At 39.1% G+C, this 17,642-nt stretch overlaps 1 protein-coding gene across 8 annotated transcripts in view; it reads left to right on the top strand.

Annotated features, from left to right (window-relative positions):
• The first annotated feature begins 3,683 nt into the window (after positions 1–3,683).
• plekhg6 (pleckstrin homology domain containing, family G (with RhoGef domain) member 6) overlaps positions 3,684–17,642 on the top strand; it is a 55,041-nt gene continuing 41,082 nt past the window's right edge. For 5 of the 8 annotated variants that reach the window (XM_061914905.1, XM_061914904.1, XM_061914902.1 and 2 more), the window contains exon 1: positions 13,944–14,096. The gene's annotated coding sequence lies outside the window, so the exon portion shown is untranslated. Of the gene's footprint in view, positions 3,740–11,187; positions 11,324–13,942; positions 14,097–15,669; positions 15,737–17,642 lie in introns of those variants that run through there. The other 3 variants (XM_061914900.1, XM_061914899.1, XM_061914901.1) reach the window with 3 other exon arrangements.

Here is a 17,642-nt window from a genome sequence, read left to right as displayed (position 1 = left end):
GCAACAATACAGTGTATCATCTCAAAGGCCAATACAACAGAAATGGATGTACTGCTAGAGTAGTCTGTGTCCATCTAGATTAGCACTATGGATTTACTATTTACTGAAAATTAGTCAGTCGTTATCGTGTAAAATAGACAGTAATAAAATAACTGTTTTGCCTACAGTTGAGCATTTGGGTGGTAGCGTCATTTCTTGGGGATACACAAGTGTCGTCGATCGTATTGTTCCTTGAGAAGCTATCATTACACTAATTGAAATGTGAATGGTGTACTTGCAGCAGACCCCAAACTAACTATACCTCATCAGATAGCTCTAACGGAGGGGCCACGGTCGTCTTTTCGTTACAGCGTTTGGTGGTGATGTAGGTCACGTAGAAGACCAGCATGAGCAGGATAAAGGCCGCAGCCACCACTCCAGCTAGTACGTTGATGAAGAATCCGTTTTGTCGCTCCTCCAAAACTATAAGACAAAGGTATAGTTTGTTATTAGTTTTACCATGGGGAACTTTTTTTGTTTACATTTGTGTGACAAGTAGGAATACTGCAATAAACTGCAGCATCATGCAGTTTTAATACCGTAGCCATTTTTACAAAAGTTTTTATATTTTGTTTTGAAACCTTTGCTTATTTTAACAGTTAAAAATAAAATATGAATTATTACATTGCCTTTAGAGTTGATAAAAGTTTTCATGATGGTGGGCACCTACACCTCAACATTTATTTTTTCTTAACATTGATTGTCATTGTTTAATTTCATAACCCACATATTTAAAGAGGTCAAATTATTATCATTATTACTTTTTTTTACATTTAAAACACTTCCTTGTAGTCCACGGTTGTTCTTCCGTCAGAATGTTGAAAAGATTATTATTTACAGCAGGTTTTCAAGCTGCTTTCTAACCGTCTCTTCAGAATGCACCGTTTTGTGGGCCGTCTTATTTATGTAGCCCTACTTTGACAGTCTTCTCCCCGTCTCGCAGGTTGTACTTTTTAGCCCTTCCATTGCAAGTTTACAGACAGATATAAGTTCGAACTCTACGCTACTTTTTATTAGAATTGGCAATAGCGGAGGGTGCATGTCCCTGTACGAGACAGTCTGCCACATAGCAAGAGAATAGCCAAAAAGAAGGAACTTATTGACTACAGTGCAGACTACTATGGCTTTAAGAACATTGGGTAAGTTTATACCATATGTGGATAATTCGCTGATGTCACAGGTCAGAAACTGTCACAAAATAGAGCAAATTCCAAACGGCTCATTTAGAGGAAGTATGAATGAGGTCAAGATTGTTTTATAAATATCTCTGCCATGCCTCGTACCAGCAGGTAAGAAAAGTCGTTTTTGCATAATTGGTCCCCTTTAAATGACAAATAAATCTTCAAACTTTAAAAAAGCCCCACATACCCCTTCACCTTGATTCCCCTCTATCAGTTTACGCAGAAAAGTTAGTTTCTTAATTTAAAGACAGACGGTGGCATCAAAGCAGCCAAATACTATGTGTGATGCAGTGCAGATCTACACCACTATACACTAGATTGGACTGGACTTTTAGGCAAAAATGCATGTTTTATTTAAAAAAAAAAAGTTTTATTGGGCTTTGTGTATACAATGCAGTTAATCGTGATTAATCAGAGAAATTGTGCGATTAACTTCAATTAAAATTTTTAATCGTTGCCCAGCCCTAATAAAAACACTTTTTCTAAATAAAGTATGACAAAACCGAATGTCAACAAATAATGGTTACTTGATCTATTCTATTTCATTGTATTTAGTTAGTTAATTTGAATTCATTAGTTGTCACTTTGAAGAGTTCTGGGATCTTGTCATAGGAAAATAAAAGACATTTGAATATATTGTCGATGGAAATGTATGTCACAGCCATTATGTCACATCTCTTGCTGCCATGCAAGTGAATTGTTTTTAGCGGTCAACTCCCAGCAATGGACGGATCAAAAAAAGAGAAACATTTTATTCAGTGGTCCCCAACCTTTTTGTATCTGCGGACCGGTCAACGCTTAAAAATTTGTCCCGGGGGGGATCCTTTTTTTTTTTTTTCTTTGTCATGACAAAGAGAGGTTTTTGTGGTTTTTGCACTAATTGTAAGTGTATATTGTGTTCTTTATGTTGATTTGATACATTTTTTAAATTTTTTATTTTTTTTATTTTTTAAATAAAAATGAATAAAAAATTATTCTGCGGCCCGGTACCAATCGGTTGGGAACCACTGATTTTATTTACTTACATTTTTATTAATTTGCTGTTTTTATTGATGACTAGATAGATACATAGATAGTACTTTATTTATTCCGTCAGGAGAGTTCCTTCAGGAAAATTAAAATTTTCAGCACAATCCCATTCAAGTTTAGACAAACATTACAGGGAGACAGAACAGGATCGCTGACGGGTCTGCCGGCTTCCAGCGCCCCTTACAAAAAAGATGAGATACAGGTAAACAAGGAGGGGGAATAGAAGATTAAAACTAAAATTAAAAAATCGGTCTTAGCCTGGGCCCTGGAGAGGGGGTGCAGACTGAGGCCAAGGGAAAAAACAACAACTCATAGCCATAGTACACATCCCTCTTACATGTGTGTAAGAGGGAAACATCAAAGAACACAGAGGACATTAAAGACATTAAAGCAGCAGATACAAGCAGACACTTCTACATACAGCTATGAATAAAAAGTAAAAGAAACATATCCACTGTGGTGGCCTCCCTCCACCGATGGGGTGAAGGGAGCATGGCCAGAGACAGGAGCAGACCCAACAAAGCAACCAAGACAGCCGACTCCACTCTCGGCCAGTGTCCAGTCCGCATGGATGAGCGAGGATACGTCCAAGGTGACTGAGGTGTCCGACACCTGCTCACCCAGCCAAGACACCGCGAAGCCTCTCCGTCCCAGCGCTCAGTGCTAGCTCCGCAGTCCTGTCCCCTCATCCGCACCTCCTCCAGTCCCTCCAAACTCTGCAGTCCTGTCCCCTCATCCGCATCTCCGCCAGTCCCTCCAAACTCTGCAGTCCTGTCCCCTCCTCCGCATCTCCGCCAGTCTCTCCAAACCGACTCCGGTGTGGCAGACACCCAGCAGCTGGTCTCCATGGCCAAAAGGCTCCCGGGAGGCAGATCCAGAAGTCCACAAGGTAGGTAGACTAGGTAGTTGTTTTCCATTTTTTGTCAAATGAATACCGTATTTTTCGGACTATAAGTCGCAGTTTTTTTCATAGTCTGGCCGGGGGTGCGACTTATACTCCGGAGCGACTTATGTGTGAAATTATCAACACATTATTGTAAAATATCAAATAATATTATTTAGTTCATTGACGTAAGATACTAGACCAGTGGTTCTTAACCTTGTTGGTGGTACCGAACCTCACAAGTTTCATATGCGCCTTCACCGAACCCTTCTTTAGTAAAAAATAAAAGTTTTTTTTTTTTAAATTCAACACAAAGTTATGTTTTTGTTTTTTTTACTGGTGCACACAATGAACCGTGCATCAAGTCAAAAGACAGAGCAGAAAAAACAGCACTGATTTGCAAAGCACACTCCAGGCCTGAAGGGGCAACAGTGAGACTGTGGGCTGAACATCTCCACCTGCTTCCACCAGATTGGCTTGATTGAGTTCACCTGTTCACCTGCTCAGAGGACATGCTTAAAATGTTTGAGCTTCAGTCAGTCACCTTGTTGACATGCTGCTGAGAGGAAGGAAGACAACTCGTGTGTGGACTCAGAAGACACAACTGGTGAGAAAAGCAAAGCAAAGAAGTGTTTGGACTGAGGGGAATGTTTAAAGAAAATAATTTCACTGGGGAAAATGTTTAAAGGAGATAATTTCACTGATGTTTACACATTGTTTAAGTTGACTGAAAGTCAATTTAAAAGTTATCAGTGATTAAGTTTATTCTTGGATTGTTTGAATTTAATTTCATTCATATTATTGGAAATGTTTGTTTATTCTTAAACCTAGTCCCTATCAGTGGAAATGAATTGTGTCTGGATTGATTTAAAAAGAAAGCAAAGCATTTATTTTGATGTATGTTTATGAAACAGTTTTATTTTCTGTTTGATTTAGGTTATCAAACTAATCGCCTATCCTACTATCCCACTAATTGGCTATTCTACAATTCAGCTAATCAACCCACCACTAATCAACTATTCTATTTAACTACAGACTATTCGACAATTCATTCATTTCATCCATTAATTTACGCCGATAACCCAGTTCATTTGATTGCTTCAAATCAAATATCAATAAAGCACAAGGAAAGAGGATTGTGTCCTTTTTGAGTCCCACTGGCCCTTTCAAGTTTGGGCACAGCTGCCAAAAACCTGAAGAACTTGACAATCACCTTGTTCAAAGAACACAAACACAGTGCATGAACTCACAAATCAAACACAATTAGAGGGGAAATTGTTTGAGGGTGTCCATACTACGGCGATAGGAAGACATTTTTATTTACGTGAGTTGGGTGTGTCTTGACCTCCGGGGCGGAGGCTTCGCCGAACCCCTGAGGCCGACTCATCGAACCCCCAGGGTTCGATCAAACCCAGGTTAAGAACCACTGGACTAGATGTATAAGATTTCATCAGATTTAGCGATTAGGAGTGATATATTGTTTGGTAAACGTATACGTAAACACATGTTCTATATCAGCGGTCGGGAACCTTTTTGGCTGAGAGAGCAATGAAAGCCAAATATTTTAAAATGTATTTCCGTGAGAGCCGTACAATATTTTCTAACACTAAATACAACTAAATGTAAATGTAAAAGCTCTCAATTTACCGGTCGATCTACGTTCCCATCCTCACCTATGGTCATGAGCTTTGGGTCATGACCGAAAGGATAAGATCACGGGTACAAGCGGCCCAAATGAGTTTCCTCCACCGTGTGGCGGGTCTCTCCCTTAGAGATAGGGTGAGAAGCTCTGCCATCCGGGAGGAACTCAAAGTAAAGCCGCTGCTCCTCCACATGGAGAGGAGCCAGATGAGGTGGTTCGGGCATCTGGTCAGGATGCCACCCGAACGCCTCCCTAGGGAGGTGTTTAGGGCACGTCCAACCGGTAGGAGGCCACGGGGAAGACCCAGGACACGTTGGGAAGACTATGTCTCCCGGCTGGTCTGGGAACGCCTCGGGATCCCCCGGGAAGAGCTAGACGAAGTGGCTGGGGAGTGGGAAGTCTGGGTTTCCCTGCTTAGGCTGTTGCCCCCGCGACCCGACCTCGGATAAGCGGAAGATGATGGATGGATGGATGGATGGGTGTGCATTTTTAAGACCAACATTTTTACAGTATGTCTCTTATTCTTTTTAATAACATTGTTATTCTGAAGTCAACCAATAATAAATAAAATACTTCTTACCATTAATGAACAGGTGCGGAAGAAAACGGATGGATGGATTAAGGTGCATGAGAATGTTTTATATTCTGAACGGTATTTTTAATACTGAATATCACCAGTATTATTCATTACTTATCGTGTTAAGCAATGTCAGGTAAGATTTATCTGAGAGCCAGATGCAGACATCAAAAGAGCCACATCTGGCTCTAGAGCCATAGGTTCTCTACCCCTGTTCTATATGTTATAGTTATTTGAATGACTCTTACCATAATATGTTAGGTTAACATAGCAGTTGGTTATTTATGCCTCATATAACGTACACTTATTCAGCCTGTTGTTCACTATTCCTTATTTATTTTAAATTGCCTTTCAAATGTCTATTCTTGGTGTTGGGTTTTATCAAATAAATTTCCCCTAAAAATGTGATTATACTCCAGTGTGACTTATATATGTTTTTTTTCCTTCTTTATTATGCATTTTTGGCAGGTGCGTCTTATACTCTGGACCGATTTATACTCCGAAAAATACGATATGCTGTAGTCGTATGCCTTCAGAATATTGCAATGCTTTTTTTTTTTTTTTTCATTAATAAGGGAAGGAACAGTGTATTTTGTTTCTAATGTTCAAAATAATTTGATTTGCTTCGTTATACCCAGATATAAATCAAATAAGTGTTCGATTTCATAAGTCCTATAGCACAGTGGTTCTCAAATGGGGGTACGTGTACCCCTGGGGGTACTTGAAGGTATGCCAAGGGGTACGTGAGATTTTTTTTACAAATATTTAAAAAATAGCAACAATTCAAAAATCCTTTATAAATATATTTATTGAATAATACTTCAACAAAATATGAATGTACGTTCATAAAGCGTGAAAAGAAATGCAACAATGCAATATTCAGTGTTGACAGCTAGATTTTTTTGTGGACATTTTCCATAAATATTGATGTTAAAGATTTATTTTTTTGTGAAGAAATGTTTAGAATTAAGTTGATGAATCCAGATGGATCTCTATTACAATCCCCAAAGAAGACACTTTAAGTTGATGATTACTTCTATGTGGAGAAATCTTTATTTATAATTGAATCACTTGTTTATTTTTCAACAAGTTTTTAGTTAATTTTATGTCTTTTTTTCCAAATAGTTCAAGAAAGACCACTACAAATGAGCAATATTTTGCACTGTTATACAATTTAATAAATCAGAAGCTGATGACATAGTGCTGTATTTTACTTCTTTATCTCTTTTTTTTTCAACCAAAAATGCTTTGCTCTGATTAGGGGGTACTTGAATTAAAAACATGTTCACAGGGGGTACATCACTGAAAAAAGGTTGAGAACCACTGCTATAGCACACGTGTAAGCAAACTAAAAGTGGTGTTATTGTCATTTTAGGGATCTAACAGAGTTTGTGGTTCTAGGTAGGTTTTATTTTGGGGTAAATGAGCTCCAAAGTCTCTTTGTATGCTGAAGGTTGCCGACCCCTGCCCTGGTGTGTGAATGTGAGTGTGAATGTTGTCTGTGTTGGTCCTGCGATGAGGTGGCGACTTGTCCAGGGTGTACCCCGCCTTCTGCCCGGATGCAGCTGAGATAGGCTCCAGTACCCCCTGGCACCCTGAACGGGACAAGCGGTAAAAAATGGATGGATGGAATTCTATTTGTATTGATTAAAAATAACTGAAAGATGTGCTTGAGAGAGGGAACAAAAAGCCAGAGCAAAGCTGACATCTAGTGGGATTTTTTTGGTATTGCTGAAATCAATCAATCTTTATGTATTGTTCAAGAGAGCAATTGTACAGTAAGTTTAGGATAACAAAAATGTAAAATTCTTTTTAATTAGGTTATTTTTAAGTTAACCGCTGTGTGATAAAACTAAGATAAAACTCCTCTCACTTTGTGATGGAGAGGGGACAGGAAGGTAGTCACACTGCCTCCCAGGAGTCTTTTATAGTTCCAAAATGCAAATGGTAAGGGATTACATTTAGAGTGGAACTGCACTTTTTGAGGGGATTTTTTGCCTATCATACACAATCCCTATGTGAAACAAGAACACATATCTGTTTTATGTATTTTAATTTGTAATATAAGGCAAGTATCAGGTGGCCAACAGTACAGTTTATGGGAGTATTGACTGATTGATTGAAACTTTTATTAGTATATTGCACAGTTCAGTACATATTCCGTACAATTGACCACTAAATGGTAACACCCCAATAAGTTTTTCAACTTGTTTAAGTCTGGGTCCACGTTAATCAATTCATGGTAAGTGTGCTATATTGAGCCTATAAAGCCCTGCAAAAAAATGTTAACTCTGTTTGTGACCTGAATATTAACCAAATATGAGCAGGATTCTTTATTGTAAGCGCTAATGCCGAGGAACTACTTTTAGTGGCACCGTGATTACAGAGCAGTAAAGAGATTTTGCAGCTATTGACATACTGAGCCTGTGAGCTGCTGCATTGCCTCTGAGTTGGTAAAAGTTAATTCTATATTATAAATCATGCCTTCCACCTGTATTAGTAGAAGATTGTGGACATACACGGATAAGATGGACAACTTTAACATTCAACCTTTACCCACAGATGGTGATAAAGACACAAAAAGACGGTTGTTTGCGCCCACTTTTTTTTTTTTACCAGCCAGAAGATAATGATTATTCTTCATCTAAACAGGAAGTTATAAAAATCTCATTAGTCAGCACCCCAGTGAGCGCAGATACTGTACAGTAAATTATTGTTTTATTATGGGTTTTTTTTTGTTTTTTTTTATTAATTTTTTTTTCTTTGTCATGAAAAAGGGACGTTTTTGTCATAAAAGTGAGGTTTTTGTGGTTGGTGCACTAACTGTAAGTGTATATTGGGGGGGGGGGGTCCTTTTTTTATTTTTATTTTTTTTTTTGTTATGAAAAAGGGACGTTTTTGTCATAAAGTGAGGTTTTTTTGGTTGGTGCACTAACTGTAAGTGTATATTGGGGGGCGGGGTGTCCTTTTTTTATTTTTATAATTTTTTTTTTCTTTGTCATGAAAAAGGGACGTTTTTGTCATAAAAAAGTGAGGTTTTTGTGGTTGGTGCACTAACTAAGTGTATATGGGGGGGGTGTCCTTTTTTTATTTTTTATTTTTATTATTTTTTTTTCTTTGTCATGAAAAAGGGACGTTTTTGTCATAAAGTGAGGTTTTTGTGGTTTGTGCACTAACTAAGTGTATATGGGGGGGTGTCCTTTTTTTATTTTTTATTTTTATTATTATTATTTTTTTTTCTTTGTCATGAAAAAGGGACGTTTTTGTCATAAAGTGAGGTTTTTGTGGTTGGTGCACTAACTATAAGTGTATATTGGGGGGGGGGGGGTCCTTTTTTTATTTTTTTTCTTTGTCATGAAAAAGGGATGTTTTTGTCATAAAAAACGTGAGGTTTTTGTGGTTGGTGCACTATCTGTAAGTGTATATTGGGTTTTTTATGTTGATTTAATGAAAAAAAATATATTTTTTATTTTTTTTATTTTTTTATAAAAATGAATAAAAAATTCTTCTGTGGCCCGGTGGTTGGGGACCACTGTTGTCGTGGATCCTTGCATATTTGCGAGTCAACATTTACAAATATTTGGTCAAGGTATATAGTTTTTGTCGTGCTGTCAAATTATGAAATGTTTTAAATAAGTGTTCTAACTTCTTTGGAGAAGCTGAGCCAACCACGGACTTTATTTCCAGCCACTGAAGCGCGGTTACACGTTAGCATGACGAGCATGCTAGACTCCGAGTCACTCTTTTCTATTAATTATCTTTCACAAGTGGTGAGTATACTCTTCATAATTTAGAATATGTTTCAGAAGTGTGTCAAAGGATATTCAAGGCTAATACCTCGATTATGCTTCTGGCATGTTAGCATGTTAGCTTGCTTGGTGGTGAGTAAAGAATGGCAATTGAAGAGAGAAATAGAAGGTTCTGGAACAGAATTAAATCGAATACAGTAGTACCTCTATTCATCAGCTCATTTGGTTCCCCGACCAATCAAATGAGTGTCGCCTAATTAAAATAATTGAAATCAATTTAACCTGTGCTCTGTCCTCACTTTATTTTCGGGTCTCCCCATGTCTAGCACTAAAAGATTACAGTTGGTACAAAATGCGGCTGCTAGACTTTTGACAAGAACAAGAAAGTTTGATCACATTACGCCTGTACTGTATATACCTTTATATACATATATACCTATACTGTATATACCTTTATATACATATATACATACATATATACCTATACTGTATATACCTATATATACATACATATATACCTATGCTGGCTCACCTGCACTGGCTTCCTGTGCACTTAAGATGTGACTTTAAGGTTTTACTACTTACGTATAAAATACTACACGGTCTAGCTCCATCCTATCTTGCCGATTGTATTGTACCATATGTCCCGGCAAGAAATCTGCCTTCAAAGGACTCCGGCTTATTAGTGATTCCTAGAGCCCAAAAAAAGTCTGCAGGCTATAGAGCGTTTTCATTTCGGGCTCCAGTACTCTGGAATGCCCTCCCGGTAACAGCTCGAGATGCTACCTCAGTAGAAGCATTTAAGTCTCATCTTAAAACTCATTTGTATACTCTAGCCCAGTGGTTCTCAACCTTTTTTCAGTGATGTACCCCCTGTGAACATGTTTTTCATTCAAGTACCCCCTAATCAGAGCAAAGCATCTTTGGTGTTGCGATCCGCTGCTCGTATCTAGACATATTAGTTATTTTTCCTTTCTGGTATCACTCTCCGTCAAGTGACTGTTTATTTCCCGTTTAGCCTGTCACCATGGTAACTCATCAGTCCACCTGCCAATCCCGGTCCACACACACCTGTTTTGTCTAATCACCCTCCTATTTAAGACAGCCTCTTTGTTCTTTTCTTCCTGGGTTCATAATTTGCTTTCACGCAACAAGTTACGCCTGCACTCTACATCGTATGTATATTCTCGCTAGCTTTTCACGCTCAGCCATTTGTTTATTCCAGCTCTCATGCTGTATGTTTTTGTTTTTCTCTTTAATGTGTCTATGTGCCAGTTTAGTTCTCATTTTTGTATATCCTAGCTTTTATGCTAGCGTCCTTTGTTTTATTCTACTAGCTCTAGCATTTTTGTTATATAGCTCTTTTTGTTATTTAAATAAATCTGTTTATCTTACCATTGCTGTGTTCAATTTTGACGCATCCTCGAGGGAATCGAACCCGGCATCACAATGCCGAACAGACGTAACATTTGGTTGAGAAAAAGAGATAAAGAAGTAAAATACAGCACTATGTCAACAGTTTCTGATTTATTAAATTGTATAACAGTGCAAAATATTGCTCATTTGTAGTAGTCTTTCTTGAACTATTTGGAAAAAATATATAAAAATAACTAAAAACTTGTTGAAATATAAACAAGTGATTCAATTATAAATAACGATTTCTACACATAGAAGTAATCATCAACTTAAAGTGCCCTCTTTGGGGATTGTAATTAGAGATCACTCTGGATTCGTGAACTTTTTCTAAACATTCTTCACAAAAAAAAGAAATCTTTAACATCAATATTTATGGAACATGTCCACAAAAAATCTAGTTGTCAACACTGAATATTGCATTGTTGCATTTCTTTTCACAGTTTATGAACTTAAACTCATATTTTGTTGAAGTATTATTCAATAAATATATTTATAAAAGATTTTTGAATTGTTACTATTTTTAGAATATTTTTTAAAAATCTCTTGGCATACTTTCAAGTACCCCCATTTGAGAAAACCACTGCTCTAGCCTTTAAATAGACCCCCTTTTTAGACCAGTTGATCTGCCGTTTATTTTCTTTTTCTCCTCTGTCCCCCCCTCCCTTGTGGAGGGGGTCCAGTCCGGTGGCCATGGATGAAGTACCGGCTGTCCAGAGTCGGGACCCAGGATGGACCGCTCGCCTGTGTATCACATATGCGGCCCTCTCCAAGGTTTCTCATAGTCATCATTGCCGACGTCCCACTGGGGTGAGTTTTTCCTTGCCCTTATGTGGGCTCTACCATGGATGTCGTTGTGGTTTGTGCAGCCCTTTGAGACACTTGTGATTTAGGGCTATATAAATAAATATTGATTGACAAAACAGCACAATTTAAACATGTAACATGCCTTAAAAAATCGTTTTTTGGTTTGTTTTGAATTTGACTTTTCTTCGAAATCCTTTTTAGTCGGTTCTCATTGACGTTTAGCTGTCTAATTAGATCCAACATGGACAATGTGCAGAGTTTCCGAAGAGAGTAAACTGGTCAATAAGGTTGTGTTAGCAACATAACTTTGGCTTCTGGAGAGCAGCGAGTAATGGCTATGAAATGTGAAGATTACCAAATTATAATGCCTGTGCAGCTTCAGGCGTGGGCAGGAAGTACAAACCCCATTTCCATATGAGTTGAGAAATTGTGTTAAAGACATGCACCTGGGGATAGGTTGATTGGCAACACTAAATTGGCCCTAGTCCAGGGGTCGGGAACCTTTTTGGCTGAGAGAGCCAAGAAGCCAAATATTTTAAAATGTATTTACGTAAGCGCCATATGATATATTTTTAACACTGAACACAACTAAAAGTGTGCATTTTTACGTAGGACCAACATTTCTAGAGTATAGTAGGTCTCTTATTCTTTGTAGTAACGTTGTTATTCTGAAGCTAACTTAGGAGGAGGCGTGGCCGGCGGGTCTGCAGCAAAGCGGGGTGTTGCCAGGACCGGCCTCGAAATCAGCAACAGGTGCATAAATGGCCCACCTGGGCCTTGTTATCTAATCACCTGTCGCTATGTTTATAAGCAGCAGCCAGGAGGAGAGACTGGGTTTGGGCTGGAGCCAGAGTGCGAGCGAGAACGAAAGAGAAAAAGACAATTGCTGGAAAGCAACTGAGAGACTTATTGAAAAACAAAACAATATTGTAACCCTGAAACAGGCTCTCATGTTGGTGCTTGGTGGTCTGAAGAACCCCCAGGAGGGCTAGCCCTACACCAGGGGTGTCAAACTCAAATACAGAGTGGGCCAAAATGTAAAACTGAAGGAAGCCGCGGGCCAAGGTTGAACAAATTAATCCTTTTAATAGGGACCCAAACAAGTTTTGCATTGAATATTGACCAAGCAAGGCTAATATAACTTTATAGTGACATGCAAAATCGAGTTTTAAATAATAATAATAATTAAAAAATATCAATGGCATATCAAATAAAATAAAAATACAGGTTGAATGCCTCTTTTCGGCAGTGGGTTTGAGTTTGGGCGGGGTTTGGTGGTAGCGCGGGTGTATATTGTAGCATCCCGGAAGAGTTAGTGCTGCAAGGGGTTCTGGGTATTTATTCGGTTGTGTTTATGTTGTGTTACGGTGCGGATGTTCTCCCGAAATGTGTTTGTCATTCTTTTTTGCTGTGGGTTCACAGTGTTCCGTATATTCGGAACGGTGTTACAGTTGTTTATACGGCCACCCTCAGTGTGACCTGTATGGCTGTTGACCAAGTATGCCTTGCATACACTTGTGTGTGTGTATATGAGCCGCATATATTATGTGAGTGGGCCGGCACGCTGTTTGTATGGATGAAAAGCTCACGTGGCGACATGTAGAGAACGCTTTTACGTCCCGCCCCCAATATTATTGTCCGGGAGAAATTCGGGAGGGGCACTGAACTTCGGGAGTCTCCAGAAAAATCAGGAGGGTTGACGAGTATGAGTATTAGCGGTGAATGCAGTGTAACAGCGGCGGGCCAGCTCTAATGTTCATTTGATATTGCCTCAAGGGCCAAATGAAATTACACGGCGGGCCAAATTTGGCGCGCGGGCCAGAGTTTGATACTCATGCCCTACCCTAACCAATAATAAATAAATTATTTCTTACCCATAAGGCAACTTTTTGAACAAGTGCGGTAGAAAAAAGGATGGATGGATGGATTCAAATGTATGAGCATTTTTATATTTTTAACGTTATTTTTAACACTGTGATTACAAGTGGAATTATTCATTACCTATTGTGTTAGGCAGTGTCAGCTCAGATTTATCCAGGAGCCAGATGGAGTCATCAAAAGAGCCACATCTGGCTCAAAAGCCATAGGTTCCCTACCCCTGATCTAGTGTGTGAATGTGAGTGTGAATGTTGTCTATCTGTGTTGGCCCTGCGATGAGGTGGCGACTTGTCCTGGGTGTACACCGCCTTCCGCCCGATTGTAGCTGAGATAGGCGCCAGGGCTGCCCGCGACCCCAGAGGGAATAAGCGGGTAGTAAATGGATGGATGTTACTATTGGTTCGAAATCAGAGAAGAATGTCAAGCTCGCAGTATGCATTTGAAAGGGGTAGGGGCAACTCAGTCAAGCGTACGGCGAAACATAATCCAGGCTTTGTTACACTGACAAAAATAATACATTTTCTCAATTTCTTGTCATTAATTTGCTATTCACAGGGCGTCTGGAAACGTAACTACCGCACGTTTCAAGAGGAACACTACAAAACAAAACATTTCTTTCCCACGTGTCCTTCAGACGTACTCGATGTTGTACAACAGTCCATCAGCGCACACCACGCCTCCACTAAACTCTTTTTATTTCAAATCAGTCACGAAAGCTTATTCGAGCAGCACAATCCAGTCATTCCTGTCCGTCCAGTTGTAAAAAAAAACGGCAAAGGGGAACACCGCAGAGGGGAGGTACCTGCTGGGAGAGGAGAAAGAGGAGGGGAAAATATCGGAGAAAGTGAAAAGAAACTAAAGATGACCGTGTTACATTGATGGATCCACTCAAATCCAGGTAGGTTTATTTGAAGCTGCGTTTGTTGTACTCTGACTAGAAAGTGCTTTGTTTTAAAGTCTACTTGTATAGTTTCACTGTGTTACATGACTTATGATTTATTAACTCACCCAGCAGGAAAGTATACCAGGAAGTTTTTTCTGCTTACACCATTTAGACGCTTGACTGTGATTTAAAGCCTGCGACACCGCGGCCTAGGGGGGTGTTTAGTTAAAGGGGATAAACGCGAGAAAGACGCCGGCCTTTTTCTAGTCCACAGGGTCGAAGTTCAAAATCTGTTTGGAGAAATACCAACATGACGCTACATTGTTTGTTTTTGTCTCGTCTGAGTAACATGGATTGTACTCGTCACTTCTCCAATGAATGGACAAACACAGTAGGCGCGCCTGTCCGACTGTATGTATCACACCCAAAGTCGCTTCTGATGTGTTGGTCGACTTAATTTATACATACAGTGGGGCAAAAAAGTATTTAGTCTGCCACCGATTGTGCAAGTTCTCCCACTCAAAATTATGACAGAGGTCTGTAATTTTCATCATAGGTACACTTCAACTGTGAGAGACAGAATGTGGAAAAAAAATCCAGGAATTCACATTGTAGGAATTTTAAAGAATTTATTTGTAAATTATGGTGGAAAATAAGTATTTGGTCAACCATTCAAAGCTCTCACTGATGGAAGGAGGTTTTGGCTCAAAATCTCACGATACATGGCCCCATTCATTCTTTCCTTGACACGCATCATTCGTCCTGTCCCCTTAGCAGAAAAACAGCCCCAAAGCATGATGTTTCCACCCCCATGCTTCACAGTAGGTTTGGTGTTCTTGGGATGCAACTCAGTATTCTTCTTCCTCCAAACATGACCAGTTGAGTTTATACCTAAAAGTTCTATTTTGGTTTCATCTGACCACATGACATTCTCCCAATCCTCTGCTGTATCATCCATGTATCCATTTTGGTATAAACTTAACTCGTCGTGTTTGGATGAAGAAGAATACTGAGTTGCATCCCAAGAACACCACACCTACTGTGAAGCATGGGGGTGGAAACATTATGCTTTGGGGCTGTTTTTCTGCTAAGGGGACAGGACGATTGATCCGTGTTCAGGAAAGAATGAATGGGGCCATGTATTGTGAGATTTTGAGCCAAAACTTCCTTCCATCAGTGAGAGCTTTGAATGCTTGACCAAATACTTATTTTCCACCATAATTTACAAATAAATACTTTAAAATTCCTACAATGTAAATTCCTGGATTTTTTCCCCCACATTCTGTCTCTCACAGTTGAAGTGTACCTATGATGAATATTACTGACCTCTGTCATCATTTTAAGTGGGAGAACTTGCACAATCGGGGGCTGACTAAATACTTTTTTGCCCCACTGTATGTTTGTTATGATGTCGTTCAAATTTTTGGATAATATATTTTTTTGTCAAAATGACAAAAAGTGATTCTTGCGTGCCTTATGACAAAAATTGTCGCATTGAAAATCTTACATTTTCCCTAACAGAAATGTAATCATTTTTGTTTAGATTTCATTTTGATTTTAAATGTCTCTCTGTTTTGGCTCTGTGAAGAGGATGTGAAATGTCCAAGGTCTACCCTGCCTGCTGATACAGGCTTCTACCCTTGGAGTGAGAAAAGGTAGCCTTTTCAAAAATATGTATAATATTTCAATGTCTGTTAGGCCGTGAATGCACACAGGCTGAGTCCTCAGGCGCAAGGAAGAAAAGTAAAAGAGACTGGAAGCATGTGTGTCCAGTTCAGTGGGGATGAAAACCTGTAAAAGTTTATGGGCTGAGTTACGTTTTGTGGCTCGATATTAGTTTTCTTTAGAGGAAGAAGTGGCAAAATGCCTCTTTTGATTGTAAAGGCCCTGGTCTTCAACATGGGGCTACCCATTTAAAGTTTGCACCAAACTATCTAATTTTTTTTCCAAAAATAAAAACGGTATAGTTATGTAAACATAGTGACTTTAAGAATTAAAATCCCCCAAATATACATTATGTCTGATCTATATAAAGATGTGACTAGTCTTTTTTTACAGTTAATAAGATATAAATATATTTTAATAATATCATATTAATACTATAAAAAAGTAACATATCTATATATCCCACTGGGTGTGAGTTTTCCTTGCCCTTATGTGGGCCTACCGAGGATGTCGTTGTGGTTTGTGCAGCCCTTTGAGACACTAGTGATTTAGGGCTATATAAATAATCATTGATTGATTGATATTTATAAATAATATAATATATTTTTGTCATTAGAACCGGTAAGCTGTTAACTTTGACTCTGTGGAAAAATAATAGTAGTAATGATAATTAAAAATAACAAATAATATTAATCATAAGCAAATACTTGTTTTTGTTTTATTTGCCCAAAAATCTGAGAACAATGTAATGTTGTCATGTCTTGGTGACTTTTTTGGACTTATGTTGGCTTTTTCTTTTGTGTACATGTTTTTAATTTCTGTCATCCGCCCTTATTTTCAGTATATTCCCTTCTTCGTGCCATACACAGGCATCCACACCTGCTGCCCAATTAGAAACCGGGACACACCTGCAATCGTTTTCTAATCAGTCTCTTATTAAAGTCTGTGGTTCTTTTTCATTTGTTCCGTGTTACCTATTTCTCTGCTTCACATTTTCGCCTCAGGCAAAATAAGTTCCTTGTCTTGTGCCCCTGTTAGTTGCACTCGCCTTCTTTTGTTCTTTTTTTGGCACGTTTTCTTTTGATAGATTAAAGAATATTATTTTGTACTCACCACCTGCCTGTCGTCTGCTGCATCTTGATGTCAGATCACTGAAGCTGCCTTTTTAATGCTTCAACTCCTGACACAATGAACAGACCTTGCGGTGACCTCGCAGTGACTCCCGCCCCCAAAGTCTGCTGGTAACTTAGTTATCCAGCCTGGTATGGTTAGGGGGCCTCCCTCTTGGGCTATATTTTCTGTCAGGTTCGCCCCTGACAGTTTGGTTTTGTTTTAGTTTTTCCTGTGTTTGTCTTTGTTTCCTGTCAGCGCTTTTATATTGGTCATTTCCTGTCTTTCTCCCTGAGCACCGTTTCCCCTCACCTGCGTGTGATTGGCACCTGGCCACACCTGGTGTCAATCAGCCCGATTCCTATTTGAACCTGTTTTGTCCTCCAGTCGAGTGTTGGATTATTGTCATGTCGATGTCGCTCTTGTCGTTGCCAAATGTCGCTCTTGTCGTTGCTACCCGTCATTTCGTGTCGTGTCGTGTCGTGCCGTGTCTTGTATTTGCAGCGTAGCGGTAAGCTATATCCGTTGGGTGTTTTTAGCTTACTGTTTTTTGTTCCCTGCTTCCAGTTTGTTTTGTACTACACAATATGACTTCTGTTTTCCTGCTAGCTTCCACGCTAGACCCTTTTTGTTTTTTCTAGCTCCCATGCCAGCTCCCTTAGTTTGTTATCCGCCCACGTGCGAGTCCTTTGTTTGTACCCTATGTTTAGTTTTTGTTTAAGCGTTTTAATTCAATCATGTTTTCTCACTCCATGCCTGCCTCCATCTCTGCATCTTGGGGTTCGT

This window comes from Nerophis ophidion, linkage group LG11 (assembly GCF_033978795.1).
Source record: "Nerophis ophidion isolate RoL-2023_Sa linkage group LG11, RoL_Noph_v1.0, whole genome shotgun sequence".
In the NCBI taxonomy this organism is placed as follows: domain Eukaryota; kingdom Metazoa; phylum Chordata; class Actinopteri; order Syngnathiformes; family Syngnathidae; genus Nerophis; species Nerophis ophidion.
The sequence above is the reverse complement of the archived record's forward strand: the minus strand, read 5'-3'. Positions and strand labels throughout refer to the sequence as shown.